At 38.9% G+C, this 22204-nt stretch overlaps 1 long non-coding RNA gene across 3 annotated transcripts in view; it reads right to left on the bottom strand.

Annotated features, from left to right (window-relative positions):
• Positions 1-7964: 7964 nt before the first annotated feature.
• LOC140596479 (uncharacterized) overlaps positions 7965-22204 on the bottom strand; it is a 49011-nt gene continuing 34771 nt past the window's right edge. For 2 of the 3 annotated variants that reach the window (XR_011998451.1, XR_011998449.1), the window contains 2 exons: positions 11684-13298; positions 7965-11152 (listed from right to left, as the gene is read on the bottom strand). This is a non-coding gene — a long non-coding RNA (uncharacterized lncRNA). The remainder of the gene's footprint in view (positions 11153-11683; positions 13299-22204) is intronic. The other variant, XR_011998450.1, reaches the window with a different exon arrangement.

Genomic DNA, 22204 nt, shown 5'->3' with positions numbered 1-22204 from the left:
ACCCCTGCCAATCATATCTCATGTTGAAAGACGTCTTCATCTAGACAAAATGTCTCACCCATAAATAAGGTTAGCAATGTTTCTTTCCTTAACAGAGACCCTAAAATTAAGATGTTTCAGTATTTTCAATGATATTTATATCCAGCTCACCTATTATAATCTTTATATTCAAAAATTTAAAGACAATTTGTTTTAAATTGGTGGGTTCTGCATTATGTATTTATCAACGATTAAAATGATAAATAACAGAACAGACATAAAGAGATTGGTTAATTTGCGTCAAAAATAGTTCATCAGAAATAATATTTTTTCAATAAATAAGAGTGCTTTGCCTGTGTCAACTCAATAAATCCCTATATTAAGGTTGTGTGTGTGTGTGTGTGTGTGTGTGTGTGTGTGCGTATGTGAATATGAGCCCTGAGCTAACTATTTGAAATCTCTTCACTAGGAGAGAGATTTAGCTTGAGATCGGTATAGCAATTCAAACTGTGGAGAAGAAACCAAGAAACTTAACCAGGGTTTCATTCATTTGAGAGATCTCTTCACAATCTGCCTACAGGGTTGAAACAGACTCTGCTGAATGTGGCAGAGGTCTCTGTCCCCAGACATCCCCTTCTCGAGTTACAGAGCAACTGCTGTAGCCTTCACCACAAAAACAGAGCACACCGAAATGCACTGTGAAGGACAACCTGCTCGCATTCCTTCTTGATTGAACAATATGTTTCTGCATCTGACCAAATGAATATTTCTGATAACATCAGCCCCCAAATTCAAAAACTTTCTGCAGCCAGACATTTAGTTCAAAATCTCCCCTAATTGTTGCCAACACGGCAGCTGCCAGCAGCTCAAACCTGACCAGCAGAGCATTTTCCATTCTCCTACCACTAAGAGGGTGAGGAAAGGAGATCTTCCCTGGCCATGACTATCTGATCTGGCACAGATTGGGGCAAAAGTTGGGGGAAGGGGAAAGGGAAAAGGTGAAAATAGTTGGCTCTGCTAGGATAATGAGAAAGTCCCAAAATAGCCTCTGAGCTCTAAGCGACTTTGCATCTTTGTTGGGGATAACAGAAATACCAGAATATGTGCAATCTTATTTTTAGTCTAATTCTTTGGAAATAGTTGTATTTCACCAACTTCAACAAGTTCAGTGAAAGGATAAAGAATAAATGTACAGCTCATGAGCATGCTGTTCTGCTTATTAGATGAAATGAATTGGATGAAACGGATGATTTATTTCCCACTTTTCTAAAAGGAAAGGGAAAATATGAAACATTGAAATCCATCTAGGCAAACAAACAGATTACATTTAAGCCGTGACTACCCAAATAATCCAGACTGGTGTGTGCCAGTGGGATTCCCCTTTTTATTCTCTTTTGATTTGTTGAATAAAGGAAAGGCAGGGATTATGGTGGTTAGAACATTTTCAGAAATATTCTAGTCAAAATCTCTAGCTCATGGGTGGCTGGATTAACACTGAGCAGTTCTAAAGGTCTGGGCCTCACAAAACTATAATAGCCTCTGTACAGAAGGACTTCGCGGAAATCCAAAAATCCTTCAGCTCTGCAGAGAGATTTTTGCCAGGACACAGGTCATTGCCAATAAGTCCCAGAGGAAAGAGAAATTCCACAGTAGAGACATGAACCTTACTTAGTAGCTGTTTAGCAACGAGGAGCTACCATTTGCTAAACAGTGTGGTAGGCCCTAGATAATCTCCATCTTCTGGGTAATTGTTGCCAAATTGGATCTTTAACGATGGAGTGTCATGTAATAAGCACTATAAGTGACAGATCCACAACATTTTGGGGGAATTGAAATGAAAACCAATTCATTCAGCCTGAAGAAGTCAAGTCTTGAATTATGAAAACAAGATTACATGGAGATTTACCCGGAAAGACTAAGGAGAGATAGTAATTTAGAAGTGAAAATACTCACACCAGTGAGAATGGGGAAAATTAACAAGGCAGGAAACAACAAATGTTGGAGATGATGCGGAGAAAAGGGAACCCTCTTACACTGTTGGTGGGAATGTGAACTGGTGCAGCCACTCTGGAAAACTGTGTGGAGGTTCCTCAAAGAGTTAAAAATAGACCTGCCCTACAACCAATGCAATGAAACGTCGGGACACCTGCACCCCGATGTTTCTATCAGCAATGGCCACAATAGCCAAACTGTGGAAGGAGCCTCGGTGTCCATCGAAAGATGAATGGATAAAGAAGATGTGGTTTATGTATACAATGGAATATTACTCAGCAATTAGAAACAACAAATACCCACCATTTGCTTCAACGTGGATGGAACTGGAGGGTATTATGCTGAGTGAAATAAGTCAATTGGAGAAGGACAAACAGTGTATGTTCTCATTCATTTGGGGAATATGAATAATAGTGAAAGGGAATATAAAGGAAGGGAAAAGAAATGCTGGGAAATATCAGGAAGGGAGACAGAACATAAAGACTCCTAACTCGGGGAAACGACCTAGGGGTGGTGGAAGGGGAGGAGGGCGGGTGTTGGAGGGGAATGGGTGATGGGCACTAAGGTGGACACTTGACGGGATGAGCACTGGGTGTTTTTCTGTATGTTGGTAAATTGAACACCAATCAAAGTTAATTAAAAAAAAAAAAAAAGAAGTGAAAATAGCAGGCTCAAAGGCATAGAAGCGTCAAAGGGAGTTTATTCAAAATTCTGGGAGTCAAATGAAATAAACCAAAAATGTTATAGGCTGGGAAGGGAGATTACAGAACAGGCTGCAACTTCTTCCATCATTGTCTGTGCACCCAACTGCAATGGGACTTGGCAAGAGGTAGATTCTCATTCTTCACTCATTGCATCCGGATTTAGCCGTGTGACTTGTTTTGGCCACCAGACCTCATCAAAGATGACACAGACAGAAGTTTGAAAAGCACTTACACTTTTTACAGGGGAACGAACCAAAAGGCCTACTATAAGCACATGCCTGCACCACACCCATCACTTGCCCACAGCGCTGCCAACCACTGATCATGTGACTAAGGCCCTCAGAAACCAGCAAGGCCGCAGGTGATCAGCCAAGTAACCCCACCCCCATAAATGAGTCCAGGTAAAATTAGAAAAAAATTTCTGACTCTGAGAGGACTGAGCTAAGAAATTATTACTCTCTTAAGACACAAGTTTTTGGTCTGGTGGGTCACATTGCTAAAGCTAACTGATGGTAGAAATGTTATAGAAGAGTATTATTAGGGCTCTTAAAAGTGAAAATGTAAAAAGTGCATAGCTGATTCAATCTAGTTTACCAAAGAAAAATCTCATTAAATAAAGAATTAAACAGTTCATAGACGCTCCAGAAGAACCAGATGATTAGACTGTGGAGCCAAAAGCAAAGTCCAAATTACCCTGCAGCAACTTTCTCCTGGATGCACCACTGCCTCCAATACAGGCTCCAGCCACACAAAATTGCACCTCTCGCTTTGGATGCTGAGCACTTGGTGCTCTTGGTAGCATCCCTCCAACTTTTGGAGACTCCATGATAACTGTCGCCCACCTCATCATGATAAATTTCATATGCCACCTTTTTATTTGCATTGTTCCCTTCCAAAGTAGAGTCTTCAGTAGGTCGCCATGATTCGCACAGTCAGGAAATATGCCCACCTCCAGTAATAGAGCAGAGTACTGGGAGAGTGGATCTGTGGTGTTGACTTTGTGGAAAAATTGGTTTATAAATTAAGAAATGCCCTAAAGGGCAGCCCAGGTGGCTCAGTGGTTTAGCCCTGCCTTTAGCCCAGGGCATGATCCTGGAGACCCGGGATCGAGTCCCATGTCGGGCTCCCTGCATGGAGCCGGCTTCTCCCTCTGCCTGTGTCTCTGCCTCTGTGTGTGTGTGTCTGTCATGAATAAATAAATAAAATCTTAAAAAAAAAAGAAATAAATGCCCTAAAATACAGTGTTCAAAGGTGCTAAGCAGCCAAAGATAACTTCTAAATGTCATTAGAGTCTACTTCTTCATCTATACACCTCTATTACTTAAACATACAAAAACAATAGGAACAGATATATTCCTCCTAATATAAGTCAACCATCACTCCACAAATAAAAATTTCCTCCTACTCCCCAAAGGGAGATGTCCCAAAGTTTCATCAATACAGCAAGTATTGCCAAATCTAGGATCTCCAAATGACATCATTATTCTCCTAGGGCTATCATGATCCTCTCTTGGTGCTCAATATTTTGGCCAGAATGTAATGTAATGTATACATAAAAGAGGAAAAGAACAAGAGGGGATATTTTTATTAGAATATTCAAATGTATACATGAGACATGACAGAAAAAAAAGATATTCGAAATGGTCAGGAAACTTCATTAGATAAAGCACTGCTCCCCCTTTATCTAGACCATATTCCCTTTGCCCTCAACCAGGTACTCAGTAGGTGAGGGTTCTCTACCTAATGAGATAACCCAAACCCCTATTCCTAAGAGATCTGAGTTCAGAGGTCCTATCTTTTGGTTCTAATCTTTAATTAATTTTTTACACTGGTCCTAACAATCCCATGGTACACCCTGTCCCCACTGTATACGAGCCACACTAACAGCAGGTGAAAAAAAGGTCCTTTTGCGAGACAAATTTAGCAGAAAGTAATTGGTAATATAGGACAAAGCCAGTCCACTATTCCTATCTCCATGAATTTGGAATTCCTTCCTTTAGAGCCTAGATGAAGGACCAGCAACCTTTCCCTTAAAGGGCAAGATGGTAAATATTTTAGACGAGTCGACACAATCAAGAGCATAATGTGGGTACTTGTATACTAATTTAAATTGATACTATTTAAAAATATAAAAACCAATCTAACTTGCCAGCCATTAAAAAATAAAAATAAAACACAAAAACAGGCCATGGACTAGATTTCACCACCCCCCCCCCCCCGGGCTATAATTTGCTGACCTTTAGTCTAGATTATACAGGTGTTTTGGGCATGTCAATTTATTTTGGCTTTAGTAACCAAGTCCAGATTCCAATCAATGAACAATGTAAGCAATCAGGACCACTCCCAGCTACTGGTGTGTGAACCTATATCAGGGAATTCAATCTAGTATAAGATTATCCACCGCTTTTCTTGATCTACTACCCACAGAATCTATTCTTGCACGTCGACTCCCAGTTCTTCTTATATAAAGTAGCAAAATTGTGCCATCCTTAACTGTAAACCTTATCCTTTTAGGTTTTATTTTACAACTACCTCTACCCTCACCCAAGGACACTGATTCTAGTTATAGATCTGGAGATGCTAGGGTGCTTTTAGGGAAAATGATGTTATTGGGAGAATTGCCTCTCCCCTTTCAAGTTTATTGCTTTAGGCAAAATCATTCTAGATTCATCAAGCAAGGCAGAAATAGTCTCATTAGACAAGAAAGAAATCTCAGCTTCTTGCAAAACCACAAGAAAATTAGCTATTTTAGGGAAATAAACCTATTTAGGGCTGTTAGTTAGCTTATCACTGTTCCAGGAATGCTTGAAATCTATACAGCAAACCATAAGACTCAAGGCTCAAAAGTCACTGGCAACACTGCTTCTCTTGAGACAACCCTATTGCCATGGGGCACACATATCACAAACGCCCAAGCTCTTATCCAAGTCAAACTATGGATGCTATTGCTAGAACCTCTGCCACAACATCTGGAACCTGGATGCTCCCAACTGCACCAGAACCAGATGCTCCTGCTTCTTTCTGTCACTAGCTTCCAAATCATAGGCCCAAATCAGTAGTCAGATTGGCAAACTCTGGGGTATATCTTGTACCCTCAGTTATAAAAAATATATGAATATTAGAAAAGCTATATTCCTGGCTTCTACCATGAGGAGGTACAGACCTAAGCTGCTTAGTTCCTGGGAAGGTAAATAAAATAACGAAGTTTCAAAGATGTAAGGTGACTTGCTCATGAGCATTTAGCTAAGAAAAGAAGCTGTCTATTCCCTGAGCTCCAGCTCCTCACCGCCACACAACGGCCACTCTGTATAAATGGTAATCACATATAAGGGTATACATAAAATTACTAAGACATTGTGTGAAAGTAAGACAAGAAGACGACTGACAATGAATCATTAGCAACTCCATATTATCACATGTGGAAGAAGAGACTCATCTGAAGGGGACTGAGAAGGGTCAGGGAGTTAAAAAAAAAATAGGACAGTATGGGTGTCAAGGATGTCGAATTTTCTTTTTGAAGAAGAAGATGAAGTGGCAGGGATGGAGTGGCTGGGGATGTTGAGAAATGACTGGAACATCGGCCACAGACACTCTAGGAAAAACCAAAAGGGCATTAGAGAGAGCCATGCCCAGGCTTTTTCTGCTTTCAGATTCCAGCTAAGGCTTACATCCATGAGTCTGAAGATGCTTTCAGAAGTCCTTCTATAAACCCAAAGGCAATGGCCATAACAATAAGGCAGTTGGGGTTACAATAGAATGTAGCATAAAAAAAAGGAAGCGAAGAACGTTAGAGGGGTCTTCTAAGTAACAGATCAAGAACCTATGCTGGATTTGTTAGAAAGTGATCTGAGAGAGTTGCTAAATAATATGGGGGTTTCAAGAGCCTGGAAGTTTCTATGCAAAAATGGTTTGTGTGTAAATGAAAGTTTTTCATCAAAATAGCAACTGAAGAAGACAGAGTGAAAAGCATGTGGGGAAAAGAAGAAAATGAGGGGGTAGAGAAGATGGAAAAAGGAGCCAATCAGACTGAAGCTGAGATTTGAAACGAGCTTATTTGAAACAGATGCTGGAAGCAAATAGCCCCATGATCCTTTCCCTAAGCAATGACATTTATTCCAGACTCTAAAATTACGCAAACACTTTCTTCAAGATCAATGACTTGATAAAGAAGAAAGAAATATTTTCTAACTTCTCAGAAAACAGAGCTAATTTTTTATTTATTTTTTTTATTTTTTGAAGACAGAGTTCAGAGAAACATCTACCCAGGTACTATGACTCTTGTAGAGAGCAAAATCGATTTGATGATGCCACATCCTAACACCCACATAGAAGAGGGACCATGTTATTATCATGTATCACAAAACATCTTTTATTATCTCTAAAGATATGTAAAATATTAAACTATGAAAGTAAAACATTCAAACTCTTTCATTCGGTCACTCAATTAGTATTTATTATTTTTCCTAAATACCAGGAACTATGCTAGGCATTTGGAATACAATTATGAACAAAAAATCTTTTGCCATTCCTGTGGAGCTTACAGACTAGTAGGGAGACCTTAGTGACTTAACAATGGCATAAATATGATTATAGAGTTTAGTAAGCATCACGATGTGCAAATAGAAAATGCTATAGGAGCGCATGCTAAAGGAGACTCTAAAGTAGTCTGGAGGGTCAGCTAAGTCTATAGTGGCAGTAATGCTTTATGAGTGCAAGGGAATGAAAATTTAGAGGTGTCAGGAAAAGAAGGTGTGGTCCAGGTTGAAAATCTGAGTGGGCACCTGGGTGGCTCAGGGGTTGAGCATCTGCCTTTGGCTCAGGTCATGATCCTGGGGTCCTGGGATCGAACCCTGTGTTGGGCTCCCCGCAAGAAGCCTACTTGTTCCTCTGCCTATGTCTCTGCTTCTTTCTGTGTGTCTCTCATGAACAAATAAAAATTAAAAATAAATAAAGAAAATCTGAGACAGAAAGGACTCTGGTGAATTCTAGGAACTGAAAGATGGCTAGAGGGTAAATTATTAAATGAAAAGCAGTCCGTGATAAACTAGTCAGAGGAAGGAAGCCCAGATCACATAGTTAGTAAATAGATATTATGGCCACAAAATCGTAAAAATGAATAAATAAATAAATAAATAAATAAATAAATAAATAAATAAATTTAATTAAATCTCCCTCAAAAGCTAGCTATCCATGAATAGTTTTGAGAAGGAAAGAGACATAATCAGATTTTTTGTATATTTTTATTGGAATTCGATTTATTAACATATAGTATAATACCCAGTGCTCATCCTGTCAAGTGCCCCCCTCAGTGCCCATCACCCATTCACCCCATCACCCCGCCCACCTCCCCTTCCACTACCCCTTGTTCATTTCCCAGAGTTAGGAGTCTCTCACGGTTTGTCTCTCTCTCTAATTTTTCCCACTCATTTTCCCTCCTTTCCTCTATAATCCCTTTCACTATTTCTTATATTCCCCGTATGCATGAAACCATATGATGATTGTCCTTCTCCGATTGACTTACTTCACTCAGCATACTACCCTCCAGTTCCATCCACGTCAAAGCAAATGGTGGGTATTCATTCTTTCTGATGACTGAGTAATATATTCCACTGTATACATAGACCACATCTTCTTTATCCATCATCTGTCGATGGACACCAAGGCTCCTTCCCCAGTTAGGCTATTGTGGACATTGCTGATCTAAACATCAGGGTGCAGGTGTCCTGCGTTTCACTGCATCTGTATCTTTGGGGTAAATCCCCAGCAGTGCTATTGCTGGGTCATAGGGCAGGTCTATTTTTAACTCTTTGAGGAACCTCCACACAGTTTTCCAGAGTGGCTGCACCAGTTCACATTCTCACCAACAGTGCAGGAGGGTTCCCCTTTCTCCACATCCTCTCCAATATTTGTGGTTTCCTGTCTTGTCAATGTTCCCCATTCTCAGTGGTGTGAGGTGGCATCTCATTGTGATTTTGATTTGTATTTCCCTGACGGCAAGTGATGTGGAGCATTTCCTCATGTGCTTGTTCGCCATGTGTATGTCTTCTTTGGCGAAATTTCTGTTCATGTCTTTTGCCCATTTCATGATTGGATTGCAAATGACATATCAGATAAAGAGCTAGTATCCAAGATATATAAAGAACTGGTTAAACTCAACAGCAAAGAAACATAATCAGATTTTTTTTTATTAATGAACCAGTATCTATTGAATGCATAGAAAAGGAAAAGAGTAGAGGTGGTTTCAAGAGTCGATTTTGTTGCTTTAACCAAAATGACAATATTGTAGTGGAGAGAAGTGGATGCTTTAAAGGATGTGTAAGCACATGGATTAGAAATTCCAGGGAAAGAGGGAGGAAATTACAATGGTAGTTTTTCCCCTATTTCTAGCTTGCACAAGTGGATAAATGTTAATAACAGCACTGAGACATGAAATCTTAAAGGACAACCAGCTTTTAGGTGAAAAAAATAATGAATTTTAGGTATATTGAGTTTGAGTGAAAAATGAGATACTTAGAAAGCAATTGACTTCAGTAGCCCACAGGAAGATTGACTGGAGGTACACATTTGGGACTCATTAGTTGTGCAAACTATACATGAAGCCATGAGCACGGATGTGATTTAAATCTGTGAAGAGAATGGAGAGAATATCTACAGAGTGACAAAAAGGAAATAGCTAGGAGGAAGTCTTAAAAACATCATATCTAAAGTCAGAGGACGAAGGAAGACACCTTTCTGAAAGAAACTGAAAGAGGTCACCCAGGGAGATAAGAGAAAGCAGAATTGCAGAATTATGTGTCCATGACAACAAGGAAAGAGGATTTCAAAGAGGAAGAGATGTTTGAGATTTTCAAATGCTACTTAGAGGTCAAGTAAGATACACTGAAAAATGTTCATTGTGTTTAGTGACATGGATCCTGAGGGTTCTTACAGACATTCTTTTCATGGGGTGATAGAGTAGAAGTCAGAATTGGAGTGTATGGTGTGAGGATGAGTACAGAGAAAAAAGAAGGATTGGAAGCAGACAATTTATTTCGAGAAGCTGAGCAGGGAGGGCCAGAGGGAAAAAGATGGACTTCGCTGGGCCTGTCCTAAAGAAGAACTCATCCAATTTGTTTTTAATCTATACAATTAAAAAAATAAAATTTAATAGAGCATTTAAAATTGGATGATTTCACATAAAAATCCAGCTGTCCTTGAAATGTCCACTAATCTGACTACACAGATTTATATTACTGCCTCTCATCTGCCAAAAGAGAAACAGTTTGGAGAATTTAAATAACTTGCCCAATATCCCAGCTAGGAGGGGTTGAGGCTCGGCTGAAACCATGTCTGAGGATTTCAAGTCCTGTGTCCTTTGTATAATTCCACCCCTGATTCCCATGAAGCTTTCAAGATCACAAAGTGTGCATTCCAGGGCAATTCTGGAGTGATCAGAGGCACCCATTTCAGACTTTTCTTTATTTGACCCTGACCTGGAACCAATCTGCACTCTTACATGTGCAGGGTGAAATCAGAGCCCTACTGTCTGGGGTTCTCTGCCCTGGCTTCTGCAATTTCTGGGACTGAAAGAAAGTTCCTGTTTGATATGGTCAAAAGAAAGCCGTGGAGATCCCTGGAGACATTTCTCTAAGGATCAATGACTGCAGATGTGCGTACACACTGTCAGTCATGACTCACTAAATGATGAGAGTCAGAAAGAGTCAAGAATCCAATAAGAAATAAAGTACTTGGCCAGCTTCACGTTTTATACTCACAATGGCTGCCTTCCAAATGTCTGGTCTCTGGGATGGAAAGATCTTTCCTTAATTCTGGTATGGCCCTCAGTTCAGGGGGAGCTACTGTTCCAGAGATCAATAAAACCCAACGTGAAGACTATACTTTCTGCATTTACTAGGGAAACTCTTAGCTACTCTTTTTTTTTTTTTTTTTTTTTTTTTGTGGGAGGGGTAGCTGTTGTTTTATTCAAAGAACCTACATTTTACTTTAATTCTGTGATTCTTACCTGCTACAGAGAAGACATAATTAATGTAATTGGTTATAAAATTAAATGTTTCCTTTCATAAGCATCAGAACTTATTTGTTTTTTAAGATTTTATTTATTTATTCATGAGAGACACAGAGAGAGAAAGAGAGAGAGAGGCAGAGACACAGGCAAAGGGACAAGCAGGCTCCATGGAGGGAGCCCGATGTGGGACTCGACACCGAGACTCCAGGATCATGCCCTTGGACCAAAGGCAGGCACTAAACTGCTGAGCCATCCAGGGATCCCAGAACTTATTTTTTAAAAACTTTGTTTTTCTATATTGTAAACTCTGGACACAAATGGAAGAATTATTAAATGCCTTTTGTTTTCAGGATTAGTTGGGTGTTTATTTTCCTTCTTCTTTCCCACCATCCCTTCACCTTTCTGCCACAAGCCTGGACAATGCAAGAGAAAAATTACTCAGCCTTCCATTTGCAGACCCTCAGGAAATGTCCTGAAAATGGCAAACATTTATTAAAAAGGCAATCAGTTTGAAATTTTCTGTCATCTTAATGAGAACTTAAATCAATAGTTTAGAATACTAGAAATATATTTAACAATAAATAAATAAATAAATAAATAAATAAATAAATCTACAAGATATAGAGAGAAATACATTATTTTATTTTGAAAGCAAGAGAGGATGTATTTTAGTTTTGTATCCTTCTGAGAAGATAGCGAAGCATTATCACCACAAGAAAATGTATCCTCCAAAATGAAAAACTGTATTTCAGAAATTTAAATTAGCACAAATTCATTGCTGATGAACTAATAAACTATAAGCAATTAAGTGTTTTCATTAGATTTATGTATTAGTATCTCAGGCAGTGAAAGTAAAAATGATTTTATTTCACATGACCCACTATTAAATTTTCTCTGAAATACTTCCACATAAATAATTTAGGCTAATGCAATAAGATGTATTTCTTCCATGAACCTAAAGGAATTGTATTTGAACACACTTAAGAAAATAAATGTGAGGTACCTGGGTAGTGCAGTTGGTTAAGTGCTCAATCCTTGGTTTCAGATCAGGTCATGATCTCAGGTTCCTAGGATCAAGGTCTGCATCAGGCTCCATGCTCAGTTGGGAGTCTGCTTGTCTCCCTCTGCCTCTGCTCCTCCTCCTGCATGTGCTCGCTCTCTCTCTCTCCAAAATAAATAAATCAATCTTTAAAAAATTAAAATAAATCTCATCCTTAAAAATTAGCCATCCCAAATTTTTATCTGACACATCAAAGAGTCAAATAACAGTACATACTTCTTGCTTATTTGTGAACTTCTTGAGCATAATGCAAAAACCATGAAGGTTACTATAATAGCCTGGCTTCCTGGAGACCCACTCTGAGGTGGAGGTCAGAGGTTAGCATGCAGAAAGTTTATCAGTGAGTGTCCTAAGAGTCAACACCTGAGAAAGGCAAGAGAAGGAAGGAAGAGTGGACAGAGGGAGGTGATGGTTGCCCTACAGTCTCAACAAAGGCCTCAGTCAGCCTAACACTGAATTCTAAAGCTGAGATGACCCTTCAGAGCTCTCCTGATTGACACAAGGGACCTAGATTTTTAGAGCCCATGTAAATCAATACTGGACATAGACCTCTCGGGGATGAGAATATGACCTTGCACCGTGATGATTCTGTTAGTAATCTTCAACCATCATTCCACAATGAGGCCATAAGAGTCCCATTTTAACAAACTGATCTATAACATTTGGTATTTAAAAAATAGATAAGGAAACCATACATATCAATCATCCAGGCTTTTACGAGACACGAATTATACATGTTCTAGCACTTATACAAGACTCTAAAAAGACCCTGACTTAAATCTCTCGTAGGTCATGTTCAGCTGGTATCTTTAGTGATACAGTCAAACCTCACTTGACAAATTTAGGTGACTGAAGTAACTTACAGAGCTTGCTTGTCAAATCAGAGTCAGAGAAATCAGAGATTTTATCTGGTATCCAATTTTACTAAACGATTATAAGGATGCAACAAGCACAAGGCTCAGTCAAAACAGCCATCTGAGACATCCATGGCAGCTCCCCAGATTCTGGCTCAGAATAAATTAATCCTCTAAGTGAGTTTTATGGGGTACCTCATACAGCTGGAACATTTAAATATGAAACAACTCCAAGGAGTGGTATTGCCTGCATTATCCAGGAATCCATGTCTTTTGGATCCTTGGTTCTATTTTTCCAGGAAATCCTTAGCTAGAGGCATCCTGCTAAAGGCATGTTCAAAGTTAAGGGCTTTTTTTCATAACAAAGAACATTAGCCAAAGGTCAAGTTGACAAGGAGATGAGATTGGGTCACTTACTTTCTTTTCTTTCTGCCAGGAACATTCCCACCATCCATAAAAGGGGGTGAGAGGATCTCTGAGCATCTGCTTTAACTCCTTCTCACAGTCACTTAATGTTAAAATGCACAAATGGGACAAAAAGAGAGTTCATTTACCTCTAGGATATAATTTATAAACCAGAGTGGTACAAGTAAAACAGAGATTCATGGGGTTATGCAAATGTAAATAATGGCATAAATATAAGGGAGAGTACATCACCTTGGGTAAAAATGGTGAGAGGCCATCATCCAAGATGAAATGGGGCACTATGGCAACAAAGAGATGGAAAGAGGGGTTGAGATCTCAAGACAGTAGATGCTCACCACATCCTCAGAAAAGAATTGGAAGGTCAAAGTAGGTCAAGGTTAAGACTAACAGGTTTTTAAATTATACTGTGGGTTGTCTATCCACCGCAGAGCCTACCACTTACTGAGTTTCTGAGAAGAGAAAAAAAATGCTGATGAGTCAAAAAAACAAAAACAAACAAACAAACAAAAAACCTTGAAAAAGTCTCTTGGGCAATTTGGAATGAAAGGTAAAAGGAATAAAAAGAAACAACCTGGAAACCGCATAATTCTGAGGCTATACCTCAAACTTCCTTTAACATGCTTCCAAAATACTACTTCTACTTCCTTTTTCTATCTCTTTCTACTCCTCCATCTACTCCTCACTATGTCTGAAGACCCTATCCACAACCAAGAAATGACCCATAGGCTTTTCAAGAAAATCTTTAAAATAATTATATGAATGTGCATAAAAACATCTGTCAGATCTTAGATCTGTGCACTTTCTCTCACCTATTTCTGAATATTTTTAAAGAGTGTAAGAATCAGTTATGGTCTGCCTTTCATTTTCCCTCTTTTTTTTTTCTTCGATGCAATCACAGACACAGTTCCTAGAAATATTAATAATATTCTCTTAAGGGAATTTTCCAACACAAGGTCAAAGATAGATATTTAAAAGATAAAAAACTGCTTCAGGATAAAATTATACTCCAAGTAAGTTCTGTGAAAATACTTAATGGAAAAGTCAAGTAATTTATTCTCTAAAAGATTTGTTTCCTGCTGTATAATCCATGAAGAAGTTACAAAAAAAGAAAGAAAGAAAGAAGAAAGAAAGAAAGAAAGAAAGAAAGAAAGGAAGGAAGAAAGAGAAAGAAAGAAGAAAGAAAGAAAGAAAAAGGGAAAAAAATGTGAACCAGCAGAAAATTACCAGAGAGGAAAGGTAGCAAATATATTTCAGGAGAAGCAAACTGAACTTAGATCGTTCATACGTCAGATACTTTTCAAACATCAGAAAGCACATGACCTGCTAGGGGGTATCAGCCGAGAAGACCCGCTGATTGGCATTTATTTGGCAAATAACTAAGAACCCAGGGTCGGAGCTTCAGGGGGGCTGACAAAATTGGAAAGCAGATGTGAACTCAGAAAATGGAGCTCACAAAATACTGATGACTGTGGCTCAGGAGCACTATCGCCACAGGCAGCCCGTAACCTAAGCCCATGCCAACCTTGCCACACCCCTCAGCATGACTTCGATTTCGCTTTAAGGATCTCCTTGTATGGAATCCTGCGTTACAGAAGTAGGTGTTAGGGAAGGTTTTGGAGGAGAGAGGGAAGAGGAGGCTTTACTTTGCACACCTACAATAATGTGTGCAAAACCTCTCCAGCAAACATACAATTCCTCTCCAATTTCTCTTTAGCACAACTAGCCGAGGAGCCTTCCCTCCCCTCTCACTCCTCCCTGGTATAAGGCCTAAAATTCAGGCTCAAGATTGTATGTTGCCTTGACAACTATTGAAATCCAGAGCGCATGGACTGGCCTTCCTCTGCTGTGGCAGCCTGGATCCCTGAGCCAAACAGCCCTCCGTGTCAAAGAGACCAGGTGTGGTCTCTGCTCGTCCCTGAATAGCAGGTTGCAGTTCCCTGCCAACCAGCAGAAGAATTCAAATGACCTAATGACACCCTCCCACCAGACCCAAGGGGCACCCATTCTGTAGGTACTCTGAAGCCTGCCTTCCACAGCCCCTGGGCTGTTCTGAATGCAACCCGGAGTAGCCTACATGACGTGCGGTGGCCTCTTCCCTGAGCTGTGAGCCTATGTGACTGATAAACTGCTCTTGTGATTTGTCCAGTAATCCCCATAATCTGGGGGCAGGAATCCCTCCACCACCAATGGGGTAAAGAGGAGGTAAATAAAGCCCTGTGCCTTCACCACATCAGCCTCAAGAATTGGCACTTCCAGTCTCCTTCCTTTCTTTCTTTCTTTCTTTCTTTCTTTCTTTCTTTCTTTCTTTCTTTCTTTCTTTCTTTCTTTCTTTCTTTCTTTCTTTCTTTCTTTCTTTCTTTCTTTCTTCTTTCTTTCAGATTTTATTTATTTATTCATGAGAGACAGAAAGAGAGAGAGGCAGAGACACAGGCCCAGGGAGAAGCAGGCTCCATGCAGGGAGCCTGATGCGAGACTCAATCCCAAGATCCCGGGATCATGACCTGAGCTGAAGGCAGACACTCAAACACTGAGCCACCCAGGTGCTCCTTCTTTGTGGTCTTATCACCTAAATGTGCATACCTCCACACTATAGTTTAGTCTCGGCATCCCCCTCCTCTCATTTTTACATTTTATCCTTTATTTTATTTTTTAAATTCTTAAAAAGATTTTATTTATTTATTTGAGAGAGGGAGAGAGAGAGAGAGAGAGAGATGAGCAGAGTGAGAGGCAAAGGGAGAAGTAGTGCCAGATGCAAGGCTCCATCCCAGGACCCCAGGGTTACCACCCAACCCAAAGGCAGACACTCAACCACTGTGCCACCCAGGTGTCCTTCCAGTCTTTCTTAAGGATGTAAATCTTTAGAAAGAGCTCTGTTCCCTCTAACCTTCAAATGTTCATTGCACCGTGTACCACTTGAAGAACAGGGTAGGCCAGTCGGGAGGCAGACTTCTTGAGCACAAGAGAAAGATCCTCCAGTCACCTGACTCCACCCTGCCTTACACTGCAGTAAAGATGTTAAACGACATTTTGTTGTTATTTTGCTTAAGGACTATAAAACTGAAGTTGGATTTACAATGTGAAATATAACTGCCAAGAGACTAAGCCACTAGTATGCTTTCACTAATGCTTTTTCTTCCTCTGTGCAGATCTAAATGAAAAGTCAAATTATATTTAGGATTCTTCGTGCATTCAGAAAAACGGAGATTATTTGTATGAATCGAATATCCAGTAGAAATAAATATAAACTTCCTAACAGTCTTCGATGTATTTTTTAATGTATTGCCTCACTTAGCCTTCGAAAAAAACAAATGAGCCGTTACACAGAGTTATGATCTCCGTGGCCCAGATGAGAACACTGACGCACAGAGATTGGGTAATTTGCCCAGGGTCACAGGGTGATGAATGATGGAGCAGAATCGGAAACCAAGACAACACTTAGAGGTTATTCTCTGCTTTGCTGTCTCTTCAATCATAGGTGCCAAGAAGCAGGTAAAGCCTGGGAGATCCCATAACACTCATCCTTATTTATTATAAATTCTCTAATTCTGTCTCTCCCAACATATTGTAATTTCTTTGATTCCAATCTCTTTGACTCCCTAATGTCTCACTCAGAATATGTCACGTAGTGTCTACGCATATGCCATAGAACATACAGATGACTAAGTGAACAAATATTTTAAAATGTCCATTCATCTCTACAATCATGCTGCAAACTGTCTGAATTCAGTTTATCAGGCTTGTATATCGGTGTGTTTCCTCAAGACTCTCACTCTATTTTCCTGAGATCTAGGTGTAACCAACGAGATATCAAGATCTCTGGTGTGGGAGGCACGTTAGTGGCTCAATTGGTTAAGCCGCCAACTCTTGACTTCAGCTCAGGTCATGATCTCAGGGTCATGAGATGGAGCCCCAAGACCGGCTCCCTGATTAGCAGAGAGTCTGCTTGAGATTCTTTCTCTCCACCCTTCCCCCCTGCTCATGCTTTCTCTCTCTCAAATAAATTAATGAAAAAAAAAAAAAAAGGGATCTCTGGTGTGGGATTCAGCCAAAATTATCTTTTGTGGGACATGAGTCGACAGCACACCTTTACATGATCTCCTCACTTCTCTACTCCCTTAATATTTTCAAGGATTTTTTCCTAATAAGTAACATGCCTATGAATCCTCATCTCAGGGTATGCTTTGGGAAACCCGCCCTAAAACACCATCTACAGAGTATGTTCTCTTTTTCAACATTGTAAAGTTAACTACTCTTGACCAGCTTTAAACACACTAACTTGGCCAGGCTTGTCTTGCTCTTCTTGTTTCTGGCACTAGAAATATTGCATGTTTATGTCACCTTTTGCACATGCCTAATTTTATCAGTTATGTGTTAGCTTTATAATCCAACTTGGAATTTTGGTGTTATCTTGATCCTGCTCCCATACTGTCTGCAACGGATGCTCATTTTATCCATGTAAAAGTGTAGAAACTCTTAGCATTTTCCAACTGTTATTACACTTTCTAATATTCCCAATAACTTGTATTTAAGCAAGACCATGATTATCCTCTCCATCTTGAAAATGAGAAATATTTGGCTCAAAGCAGAGGCCACTCGGCCACGTCCTTAGAGATAATGGAGCTGAGCCCCAGAATTCAGGTTTTCAGATTCCTAGACCAGTGCTCATTCACATATTTATCAGTCACTTCTTGAAACTATGTTTCGCCTACTGGAAGTCACTAGGATTGTTCTTACATGTTCTTAAAATCTCTTAACTCTGCCACTCTCTATCATCAAGTACCAAGTAAAACAACATGGAACATCAGAGCAGCCTGAGACATTTAATTCTATGCATATGTGTCAAATCATTACATACGCATACTAAATTTCCCAGCTGTCATTTGTATGCGGGATGAAGTCATGGGTAACTTGCCCAACAATGGTTACATCAGTCTGCAACAAAATCCAAAATATCCCATGGCGTGCATGTGAAGGTGTCTGAAAAGGAAAGAATCTTTCTGATCTGAAAACAGAATTTGGATCTTCAAATAAAAGTCTTGTATTGGATTGCACATCCTCTGCATTAAATCAGGTTACTGTGACCTCACACTTCAGAGTTATTTCATTTCTGGATTTTTCTCAGAAATTGCCAATGGCAGAGAAATGAGAAAAAAAATCCATATATTTTGGTAAAAAATTAAAATACAGTTATCTCGGCCCTTATAATATTATTTGATATGTTTATTCCTCTTTCTCATTCATTCTATGGGTGTTTCTTTACAATCTTAAAGTAAGATAATGTATTTGATAAAATAATCATAAACTACCTTATATTAATTAGAAACCAACCCATGAACATGTAGGAATTTATTGAATCTTCTCACTATTTTAAAACATTTTATGTCAATTTTCCACTGAAGATTTTAATTCAATTGCATTATTCTAAAATGTGATATATATATACATCTACATGTACCTATATATTGGTATTCATATATGCATATATGTAGTATTCAGGGGAAGATGGAGGAATTTTTTTAGAGTCATGATGCCTTTTCCTTCTATACAGAAAGTTCTTCTTTGCAAACAAGAAAGGTTGATCAGAATAAGAACACTATTGTCTTTATGGGGGGGGAAAGTCCGCTTGCATTCCACTCCAAAAGAGAAGTTGAAAAAGCTATTTATTTCTTCTTATTCTAATATCAATCTTTTTAATTCTAGCAATCTTTTTAATACATTTAGTTTTCAATGAGACTTTACAAATGACGCCAAATCAATATATTCAATCAAGTCAAAAATCTTTATTGAGTGCCTATCACATGCCATGCACTCTCCTAGCGTCTGAAGTTATATTAGAGAACAAAACAAAACCAGACTCGTGGAACTTTTACTTTGGTGAAAAAGTACAGACTATATAATACCAGATGGTGATAAAAAAAAAAAAAAGATGTCATAAAAAGATTAAATTCAGGTAAGAGGATAGTGTGTGATAGCGGAGATGAGGATAATTTAGGTAGAATGGCCAGAGCAAACCTTGCCTTGTGGAAGCCCAAAGGAATGAGTAAGTCAGTCATGCATACATCTATTCATGACTGGAGTAAAGACTATTCCAGGCAGGAGAGCAAATGAAAAGACTGTAAGGCAGAAATATGCCCAGCATGTTTGAGGAATAGGAAGAAGTCAGTGTGGCAAGAGAAGCTTTAAAAGATGAGTTTTGAGAAGAATAAAGGATGAGGTCATGTAGGAACTAGGAGTTCTCAGTAAGGACATCACTTTTACTCAAGATGAAATAGGAAGTTATTATAAGGTTTAAAGCTGAGGAGTGACACAAGCTGACTCAAGTTTTTTCAAACTTTTCTAACATCTGACTGCTGCGTTGAGACTCTACCTTAGGGGGATAAAAAGAGAAAGCTCATGTGGGAAGCTACTGAAATCATTCTGGGGAGAGAGAATAGTGGTAGGATGCATGAGCTGGGAAATTAGTTGATGCTGAATATACAGTTTGATGGAAAAGCTAACAATGTTCGCTGGTGGACTGAATGGGAGGTATGCAATTAAAAAAGAAATAAAGAGTAACTCACATCATTTTGCCTAAGCAACCAGTAGAATAAAGTTATTTTTTTTCTTTTTTGGGTAAGAAAGACCACAGGAATGGTAGGATAAATGAAGAAATGAACAGTTAGATTAGATACCCAAGGGGGTGAGGACATCTCCTAAGCTATTGGACCAGCGAGTCTGGAGTTGAAAGGAAAATCTGGGCTGGAGATAGGAAAATCTGGGCTGAGTCATCAGTGTATATAGACAGCGTTTAAAGCCATGAAATTGGAGATCACTAAAAGGACAGTGGCGACACAGAGACAACAAGAGGTAACTTTGAACTGCATGGTCTTTATTGATGTGTGTGTTCCCAACCGAAAGTCAACAGTATGACTTTCATGTGGGCTCCAAGACTCTATTCTTGTAGAATTGATACAAAACAAATTAAAACTGGCAGTACCCAGTCATCAAGGTTTCTCACTTTCTTGTGTGAGACTAATGTGCAGGTTGCAAAATACTCTAAGTTCTAGGGATCTCTACTAATAATGATTTGCTCACAAATTACTGATTGATTTTGATGCCAAAGAGTGATAAACGGCGAAAAGAAGAATCATACAGTGCCAAATCACATAACTACCGCCAACAATCTTTCCCTGTTTGATAATTACCCCCAAATATTTTTACATCTTTGCAATTTTCTTCCCCATAACTAATCATTTCCTTTTACTTAAGATGCCTTCTTTGTTTCTAACCATAGTGAACACATACATATACTGACAAACCCTGTGGGTGTGTGTGTGTGTTTAATACATTTCCATTTTAATGTGAAATCCTCCAACATTCTTTTTAGTTTGTTCAAAGCATTGATTTTGTAGAAACAAAACTTTGATGAAACACACAGAACCACAGGAGATTTAACATGCTATGGTGGTACTTTAGGAGAAGTGGCATTTGGTCTAACACAGAGAGAGACAGAGAGAAGGTGGGAGAGAGGAAGAGAGAGATCTTTAATAGAGAGACAGATAATATTAAAGCAATGTTAAACCTATTACATAATACTAAAATTTAACCAATGTACTCAGTTCATTATCTTGTATATTTTAATGTATTACATTATATATAATAAATATATATATATAATAGTTGTATGTGTATATATATATTAAGTTTAGATTGTGATATATTTCAAGTAGGCACTATACACAAAAGCTCTTCTTCCAACAAAACTTTTTTTTTCCTGGCACTGATTTGTCACACCAGCAACATTTCAGCATTCTTAAACACTTGGATAATTAGATGAGAAATAATTTGTTGTTCATATGGTATCCAAATTCTTAGCATCACAATACTAGAAAGAAAACAGAGTATGTTGATAAGAAACAGTGTCAAATCCAATAAACCCTGCTTTATATACTTTGTGCAATGAACATTTATATTCCATTCATCCCCAAGATAGTTGAAATGATCTGCCAACAACAGCTGTTACGAAAAAATGACTGTGTACCACTTGACATCAATATGGCAGATGTGTGTACTCGCTGCAGCTGTCAGGCTACAAAAGAAGGAGCAGCAAAAACCTACCAAACTGTGCCCACAAACAAACAAAAATATTTCACATTATATGCAGATTAGAAAAAAGAAATCCCAAACACAAGGGACAGAAATGAGGTAAGATGGCTGTTTTGCAACATGTGGACTAAACTAATAAATAGTTCATGTGCTCCTCAAGATTGTTTTGGCATCATGAAAAAGAGACATATATCTGCTTCATATGTCTATCCGTTGCTTTTGCGGGATACTAGGTTCCGGGGTTCACAGCACGACAGATCATTTGCTTTTGCAAAGACCATCACCACGGATCCACCATTCACTTGTCCTGAACCTTACACACAAGCACACACCTGTAAGCATACACGCAATAGCACTTTACAGCAAAAGACAGCAAGACACATTTAACCGTATTATTGATAAATCCCCCAGAAAGCTTTCCCTGGAGCACATTGCAGCCAGCAGATCTGACTGTAAATGATAAGTCAACCCCTTAGCAATTACGGTGTCGGTTCTTGCTGTCCATTTAGGATTGCTTGGGTTTACCATTTAGGGTTTTTTTTTTAATCCTTTTATGGGTATCTCTGTTCAAAAGAACAAAATGGAATGCATGCGTGGTTGTTCTAGTGATGGGTTTGGTGATGGATTCCATCAAGGTAAACATTATTCTCTATGGACTCCAAATTCATCTTTCTTGTCTTAATGTGGTTAAGGAAGTGGCCAAAAAATGCAAGGAAAGCAATTGAGACTATTTGGTGACTCCTATTTCACCAGGGAAAGGCAGAAGGCAGTCAGGAAGCACATCATACTTGGGAAGAAGGAACTAAGCGAAAACCCCCGCAAAGCATCTTCCTATAGCAGAAATCAACGCTACACTCTAAGTGACAAAAGCTTTCCAAGCCCAGGACAGTATGATTCCAATAAATGTATACAAATAATAATAAACAAAGATTACTGGTCCGGGAGAAAATACAGAAATTAACATTTTAAGTCTGCACATTAGAGTTGGGAGGTATTTAACGAAAATCCAGTTTTTCCAATAGATTTTAGTCTATACTAATGTAAAAAAGTGAAAAACTTTAGAAGTGTCTCCAGTCATTCCAGACATTTTTCACTGATA

The sequence above is a fragment of the Vulpes vulpes genome, unplaced genomic scaffold (assembly GCF_048418805.1).
Source record: "Vulpes vulpes isolate BD-2025 unplaced genomic scaffold, VulVul3 Bu000000665, whole genome shotgun sequence".
NCBI lineage: Eukaryota > Metazoa > Chordata > Mammalia > Carnivora > Canidae > Vulpes > Vulpes vulpes.
This window is presented reverse-complemented; position numbering and strand designations above follow the sequence as displayed.